The 8,139-nt window shown below is 47.2% G+C and overlaps 2 non-coding genes across 2 annotated transcripts; one reads left to right on the top strand and one right to left on the bottom strand.

The window, feature by feature from the left end:
* Window positions 1-2,610: 2,610 nt before the first annotated feature.
* LOC113627854 (U6 spliceosomal RNA) lies at window positions 2,611-2,717 on the top strand. Its single transcript, XR_003435770.1, has one exon. It is a non-coding gene; the product is annotated as a U6 spliceosomal RNA (small nuclear RNA).
* A 428-nt stretch (window positions 2,718-3,145) lies between these two features.
* TRNAI-AAU (transfer RNA isoleucine (anticodon AAU)) lies at window positions 3,146-3,219 on the bottom strand. The gene has a single exon. It is a non-coding gene; the product is annotated as a tRNA-Ile (tRNA).
* Between the last annotated feature and the right edge of the window lie 4,920 nt (window positions 3,220-8,139).

Here is an 8,139-nt window from a genome sequence, read left to right as displayed (position 1 = left end):
GAAAAAAGACCATTTTTAATAATGTATTTTTATTCACGTACCTACAGGAATTCACAGAAAAATGTGACTCCAAGAGGCAGTTAGAATATGGGGCTTATATAGTATTATCTTAACAGGGAAGGGGATGGGTGGAGAGGGCACGTACCGGACAACAAACAACTTAGGAAAGATAAATAGGCTCTTACCTAGAGCAGATGGGAGATAAGACAGTTTTATGACAATGCCTGTTTAGGTGATGCCAGCTTCTCCTCTCCAGTGATAAAAGTCAGTCTTGCCTGATTGTTTCCTGGGATTTGTGACAATTGAATTCCTCTGAGTTCTTTTGGAAGGCTCTGCTTTAGGCAGATGAGGCTTTCCAGGAACTCAAATGGCTTCTGCTCAAAATAATTTTTATGCCACAGAGGTGTATTCTGGACCCCTTCAAGCCCTTGTTTAGGAAAGTACGGGCTCTGAGGGCAGGAACCTCTGCTGGCTCCTCCTCTGCAAGGTCCCCGCATCTAACAGGGTGCCTGTAAGACACATCCAAGGTGTGAAATGCAACCAGTGTACAGGCGTCTATTCTAGAGGTCAGCAGCCCTAGGTTCTCCTTCTAACTGTTCATAATAACAACGGTCCCATAGCTGGCATTTAGTGGGCACTTTTAGTACACACTGAGCACTTGCCAACGGCTTTAAGCCTGTGGTCTGTGGCTTTAAGCCTTGAGCCGTTACAGATTTAAGTCAGAACTTAAGACCTATTTGAGAAAAGAATGAATGATTGCCCCCATGGCCCCGTGACAAGCTGAGAACAGCGCCCTCAGGATCCAGTGGTTAGGATTCGGTGCTCTCACTGCTGGGCGGGGTTCAATCCCTGGTCTGAGAACTAAGATCGAGCAAGCTGCAGGGCTTGGGAAAAAGAAAAAAAAGAATGAATGATCTAGTAGATGTTCTCACTGGAGATTTTTCAAGCATGGTTGTGAAATGGAGCAGGACTGTATGGTCTTTCCCCGCCATGTCCTCCGCCTGACTTTTGTCTGTAGAAAAACTTTAGCCAAAGAATGAGAGTAACCAGAGAAGTGAGAAAATACAGAAGAAAGGAAAACAGTCAAACAGGACAAAACAATAATAGTTTAGTCAGAAAGCAAAGTCAAGGAGATTTAGTTCCTCCTCAAGGGCTATACATAGTATTCTGAGCCATATCCTGGGAGCTGTCTTGTAGGTACTGAAATCCCCACCAGGTGGAAGAAAGTAACTCCATGATGACCAGACCGTAGCCATGACATAAGCTGCCACAACTCCGAGAATCGGCCTCAAAGAAATGGGAACAAACCGACCCTGGAACTGAAGATTAACTGTACTGAAAACAATCAAGATGGAGCTGATCAGAGCACCGCACAACAAATTTCAAGATGACTGTCAGAGCTGACTGTGCTGTTTCTGCATGTAGCCCCCTCCCTCTGTCTATAAAAGCTCTTGCCCACTGGCTGTCAGTGGTGGGGAGTTGGCCTTTGGACAGGAGTCCGGCCTCACTCCCCGCCACACCCCTCCCCTCACCGTCGGCATCTGAAATAAAGCAAACTTTCCTCTCCACCAACCTTGCCTCTTTATTGGCTTTTGAGCAGCGAGCAGCCAGACCCCACTTTCGGTTACAGTTGGACCCTGATATAATACGGCATTCACCCTTAAAAGCTAGACTTTGTTAAACTAAAAATGCCTGACTTGGACTATGAGTGAGAAATTCATCCAGCTGCCCCTCTGGCTACACACTGCAGAACCAGGAGGAAGAAACGTGAAGTCTTAGAGCTCTCTGAAAAACAAAAAAGCAGCAAGAGGTTTCCAGATGCTTCTGTTACCCCAAAACTGGGTTCGCCTCTTGGTGGGTGTGGAGCCAAAAGACAACCAAGCCAAAAATTGAGAGAAGGAAGGATGTATTACTTGCAGAGAGTAAGGAGAACACCAGGGAGCTCTCCCAAAGCGGTGTCAATCCAAACAGCAAAATTGCGGAAGGGGCTTGGGTGGTATATGTATATTCATGAAGGGGCTTGGGTGGTATATGCATATTCATGAAGGGACTTGAGCAGAGGAGAATTCAGCCTAGAATTGGGGCAGAGTTGTTGATTGAAATCACGAGGGTCAGAAAAGGTCAACGTCATGAATCTTTAGGTTCCAGTAGATCTGGTGAAGAAAGTTTAAATTCTGCAAAACAGCTCAAGAAAGTGCTTCCGGCTAATCTTTAGCACTGAAACAGAACTGGGAGTCTTTACAACTGATTTATTATCTTTGGTATTGTTACTTCTCTAGCCCAATAACAGTTTGTTCTTTCGTTCCCTTAAGATCGTTGTTACTGAGACCTGTTCAAGGGCAAGCATTGTGGCCAGGCTTAGATCACAAAATGACTTAGGCCTGAAAGGGCTTCTCTCATGTCAAGAAAGCCATGCCCAGTTCTCTTCCTCACGCCTGCTGCCCAATCTGCTTACACTTCCACAACCAGAAGGGCCTCACTAAAAACATGGCAGTCATTGGCTGGTCACTGTCTCCCTGTGGGTTGGAATTTGTGTCTCTCATTTACTGCTCCCTGCCTAGACTAGGGTGCTGGACATGCGGAAGGCTCTCCATTAACATGTGTGGAATGGGGCTCTCTTTGGCGGCACATATACTAAAACAGGAAGGATACGGAGAAGATTAGCATGGCCCTCGGGCAAGCATGACGCTCAAATTCTTGAAGCGTTCCATATGCAAAAAACAAAACAACAGAAAAAAAAAAAAAAAAAAAAGATGTGTGGAATGAATGAATTCCAACCCTGGATTTTCAATTCTAAGAACTCCAGAAAACTGAGGTCTCCCCGCGAGGGCCCTCAGAAGCTCTCCATTAGGTAGCAACCGGCGGTGGCAACTGAGAGCATCCTAAAAAAAGACCCAAAGTGGGCTGCAGGCTTGCAACGCGCGCGGACTTGGGGTAACCAGTCAAAGCCCGAGCCCGCGCGGGATCCTGCCCTCCCTCCCTACCCGGCAGCTTGCCCCAACTTCCGGGCCGAGTCCAGAATGATTCTGCGACTCCCTCCTGTTTCCACGCGGCTCATAGCACTCAAAAGGCATACTTTTCAAAGCCAGTTACAGTTGTAAAACAAACCCATAACGTGGGGGAGGGAAAAGGAAACCGACACCTGTGGCCCGTACGGGGATCGAACCCGCGACCTTGGCGTTATTAGCACCACGCTCTAACCAACTGAGCTAACCGGCCACTGAGCGCACCAGCGCCGCCGGCATACCTATGAGATTTCTCCGCCTGCTCCAGGCCGTGAGCTGGCCAAGCGCCTCTAGGCGGAGTCAGCCGTGCTGACTCCCAGCCGGCTCCCGCGAAGGGCTGTTGTCATCCCCATTGGCCAGATGAAACAACTGAGACCCGGGGTCTTTAAGGAGAAGGGAAGTGACTTCTTACAGCGAATCGGAGGCTTTCGCAGGGGAAATGCAAGCTGATCTTAAAACTTAACTCGGGAGCAGGATTTTCCAATATTGCAACTCAGTGCAATTTTTATTCATCTCTGAGAATCCTTGCAGCATGGAAACTTCGTGTATCAAGAGCATTTGGCGAGGCTAAATACAGCTTGGAAAATGCAGAAAACCAGAGAAAGGACAAAAGAACCACCGAATTCCCCACCGCCCCGAAACAACGGCTACTGGAGACTTGGCATTCTTCTGGCCAATCTTTTTTCACTGTACGGTGTATTAAAAAAAATTATATATATATATATGATTCAATTCAACCTTGTTAAAAAGAATATGATTTTTTTTTTGCGGTCTCACTGTCGTGGACTCTTCCGTTGCGGAGCACAGGCTCCGGACGCGCAGGCTCAGCGGCCATGGCTCACGGGCCCAGCCGCTCCGCGGCATGTGGGATCTTCGCGGAACGGGGCACGAACCCGTGCGCCCTTCATCGGCAGGCGGACTCTAACCACTGCGCCACCAGGGAAACCCTGAGAATATAATTTTTATGTTGCTTTTTGTACTTAATATTCTATTACAAGCATATCGTTCAGTAATTGAAAATGTCATTTTAAATGGTTCTTCAGTGTTTCTTCAAGTAGGTAAGGCATAGTTCTTCCTTCCCCCTCCTTCTGGAATGTCTGGAAATTGTTGTCATTTTGTCCTCTCTTGCTATACAGCACACGAATAAGTCATAAAATAGAGGCAGAATGGGCAATATGACAGCCACTGCAAAGGGATAGGGTCTGTATGCAAAAAAAAAGGAGAAAAAATGCTGGAAAGACAAAACTCAAAGATGTCCATTCCCCCACCTGTATGTCCCAGGGATCTCTTGGTCTCTGAGAGGCCCTAGCCGCCTGTGCTGCCGGGGCAGATGCTCCAGGAGTACAGGAGAGAAACACCAGCTTTTCACACTGTCCACGGCTCTGGTCTGATTACTCCAAAAAACTGTAACCATCTCCCACGGCAGATGTCTCATCAAGGTTCCCTGTTGCGAGCATCAGAAGCCGACTCTAGCTAATCTTAACAGAAGAGAGTTAACTGAAAAGATGTGAAGTAGCTCACCCCACCACCAGGAAGGCTGGAGAACCGAGTGCCCACAAAGAGCCACTCGGTCAAAATATACTCATTCACCCTGGCAATGCCCTAACCCCAGGGAATCAGCTGTGAGCAAAACAGGCCGAATCCTGTCCTCACGGAGCTCAGTTTAGCAAAGACAGGTGTTAGAGTGAGTGGAGAGGTTCAGGTGCTGTGCTGTAAGTAAACTGTGCTGGTGGTGGAGGGTCCTGGGGACTGGGACACTTGACTGGGACAGATAAATGCAGGCCAAGGTGGTAGAGTGAGCTGCCCGCGACGGAAGCCATCCTGTCCGTTTTGCTTACAGCTGAATGCCCGGAGCCCAGCGCTCTGTCTGCAATAATATGTGTTTAATAAATAGGAATCAGATTGTTACCGAACCAAACTTGGGTCCCCTCGCCCGTTCACTGTAAAGCCCATCTACTGACCCCCAGGTGTGGCGAAGGAAAGCGCAGCGTTTATTGTAGGGCAGCAAGCAAGGAATTCAGGAGTGCGAGTGCTCAAGATACCCCAACTCCCCGATGGGTTTCAGCGAAGCATTTTTAAAGGCCAGGTGAGGGAGAGGCGTCCCAGGGTACATGATCAGCTTGTGCACAATTCTCTGATTGGTGGATGGTGGTAACAGGATGGTGTCACAGGGCTTAACATTATCCATCCTTAGGCACCAGTAGGTCTGGGGGCTTCATGCTCATGGTCATCAAGTAGTTAATTTCTTCCATTTGGTGGTGGTTTTTAGCATCTGTAAAACAACTCAGGAAATGTGCATCAGATGCTATTATCTAGGTACTTCCGAGAGGAGCTGGAGCAGAAGATATGGGGGAGGGGTCTGTTCCGGGAAGGCCCCATAGGGTTGCGCTCAGTTACAAAATGGATGAAATAGCTAATTCCAAAATTACCTTACACTTTAAAGCAAGGTCAGATAGGGACTTCCCCTGGTGGTCCAGTGGTTAAGACGCCACCCTCCAGTGCAGTGGGTGCAGGTTCAGGGAGCTAAGAACCCACATGCCTTGGGGCCAAAAAGCAAAACATAAAACAAAAGCAATATTGTAACAAATTCAATAAAGACTTTTAAAATGGTCCACATCAAAAACAACAACAAAAAAGCAAGTCAGATAAAGTTATTGTATTCTGTTCACACCTTCCCCTTCTGGCCCAGCCCCGATAGGGTTGCCAGATTTAGCAACTAATTTAGCATAGTAAGTATGTCCCATGCAATATTTGGGACATACTTGTTAGTTGTTGATCAGGAATTCAACTTCAACTGGGCATCCTGTACCGTATCTGTCCATCCCGCAGCCACAGTAACAGCCGTTTGAAAGTCCCCACCTAACCAGCTCCTTTCCCCCACTCCCTCTGCCACCGTCACCCTCCTTCCTGGTGTTCCAGCCGCGTGTCCTGAGTAGGCGGGGCGCTCCTGGCCAAGTCCATATTCCAAGGCCAAGACCCGAGGTTGGGGAGACACAGTGACTGAATATAGACGGCAGGGGGCACCCTAGATCTACGTAGTCAGCTCCGCACCTGGGCGCCCGGGCTCCTCGGAGCCGGGTGCTGACGGAGGGCGGGGCCTTTACCCACCGCTGTTCTCCAAAGGTCTCTGAACTTGTCCGGCTATTCTCACTCCATCTTACAGGACTTCCAAGACAAACAAGCCCTAATTTTCATTCTTTGAGTTAGGAAAACGCAAACATACATGATCAGAATTAAACGGTATTGAGTATCATTACTCGGGTTTTTAAATGTCCGGGGTGGAGGACTTTGGCTCATGCCGCTACCTTGGATTTCAAATAGTCATTTGCTTTAAATTCAACTTATAAAACTTGTCATTCTGCTTATAAGTTGGATCCTTTGGTATGAAAATAAAGGCACACTGTAGTCGTTTCCTAGAGCTGCCATAGTAAAATACCACGAACTGGGTGACTTAAACAACAGAATTATTCTCTCACGGTTTTGGAGGCCAGAAGTCCAAGATCAAGGTGTCCTTGGGGTTGGTTCCTTCTGAAGGTTCTGAGGAAGAATCTGGCCCATGCCCCTTCCCCAGCTTCTGGTGGTTTGCTGGCAATCTTTGATGTCCCTCCGCTTGTAGAAGTATCAGTCTGATCTCTGCCTCCATTCATTGATCCCAACTTCCTACAACAGTGCCAGGCACGTAGGACGTGTTCAATAAGTATTTGTTGAATGAATGTTAAATTCATTGTGCTGAGCATCCCACGGGACTTTTCAAGTTGGAAACATGTCCTTTCATCCTGGCAACATTTCCGATGAAGAATGTTCCTGAAGGAGATTTGACCATCTCCTTCACTTCATATGCTCTCTTTTCTTTTTCTGGAACACCATTCTTCAGAGGTCAGACCTTCTGGGTTGATTCTCTAATTTTCTTCTCTCTTTTGTCTGTCTCCTGGACAATTTCCTTGAATTTTTTTTCAACCTTCTTTTTACATTTTTATTTTGACTCGGGGCCCTGGTACACACAGACAAGGAGAAAGCAAAACACTTTCATTATTGAAGCTCACTTCTTGCCAGTTGATTCTGGAAAAAAAGGAAAGAAAGGGGGGGGAAGAGAAATGAAATGCTTCATTGTACAACATGTACTATGTCAAAGCTGTTATACAATACAAAAGAAAAATAGACAAAAAATAGAAGGGTTTTTCAGATGTTGCTTCTAATTTGCTACAACAAATCAGTTGGTTCCGGGGACTTTAAAAAATGCACTTCTGTGACTTCCCTGGTGGCACAGTGGTTAGGAACCCACCTGCCAATGCAGGGGACACCAGTTCAATCCGTGGTTTGGGAAGATCCCACACCCTGTGGAGCAACTAAGCCCGTGCACCACAACTACTGAACCAGCATGCTGCAACTACTGAATCCCGCACGCCTAGAGCCCATGCCCCGCAATAAGAGAAGCCACCACAATGAGAAGCCCGTGCACCACAACGAAGAGTAGTCCCTGCTCACCTCAACTAGAGAAAGCCCGCGTGCAGCAATGGCCAACGCAGCCAAAAAAAAAAAAAAGGATAAATAAAATAAATTAATTTTAAAAAATGTACTTCCTTAGAGTATGTACAGTCATTGCAAAGCTTTTACAAAGGTCTCTTTTAGACACAAGAGACAGCTATAGAGACACAGGGAGCTGGAAGCCGCAGACTCGGGTCAGAGCCCCGGGTGGCCACCAGCAAGTGGGTGATCTTGGCAAAGCCCTTCCCCTCTCTGGGTCCCCAACAACAGGCCACATGGCTTCTGCACCCTGTCAGTCTGCCTGTTTCATTCTTCCCTATCAATGATTAAAGTTTGTCCTAGATGCTCAATTATCAGTGAAAATCCCCTTGCCCCTGTCATAGAGGAATGACAGAGCACGTGACAGCTGATGATGTTTCTTGATTAGTCAACAACATCTATTGAACATTTGCTCTGTGCCAGGCCTGTGTTAGACTTGCTGTCGAATCTGGCCTCTGTACACCGATACCAAATTAAACCTCGTAGACAGAGTTTTGGGTGAAGTAGAAAAGAATAGCTTTATTGCTTTGCCAGGCAAAGGGAGCCACAGTAGGGTAATGCCCTCGAAACTGTGTGTCCCAACCTGGAGAGGGGAGTTTTCTAGTAACGG

This window comes from Aethalodelphis obliquidens, unplaced genomic scaffold, assembly GCF_003676395.1.
Source record: "Aethalodelphis obliquidens isolate GAN/ISIS:26980383/991018 unplaced genomic scaffold, ASM367639v1 scaffold21, whole genome shotgun sequence".
Taxonomy (NCBI): Eukaryota; Metazoa; Chordata; class Mammalia; order Artiodactyla; family Delphinidae; genus Aethalodelphis; species Aethalodelphis obliquidens.
The sequence above is the reverse complement of the archived record's forward strand: the minus strand, read 5'-3'. Positions and strand labels throughout refer to the sequence as shown.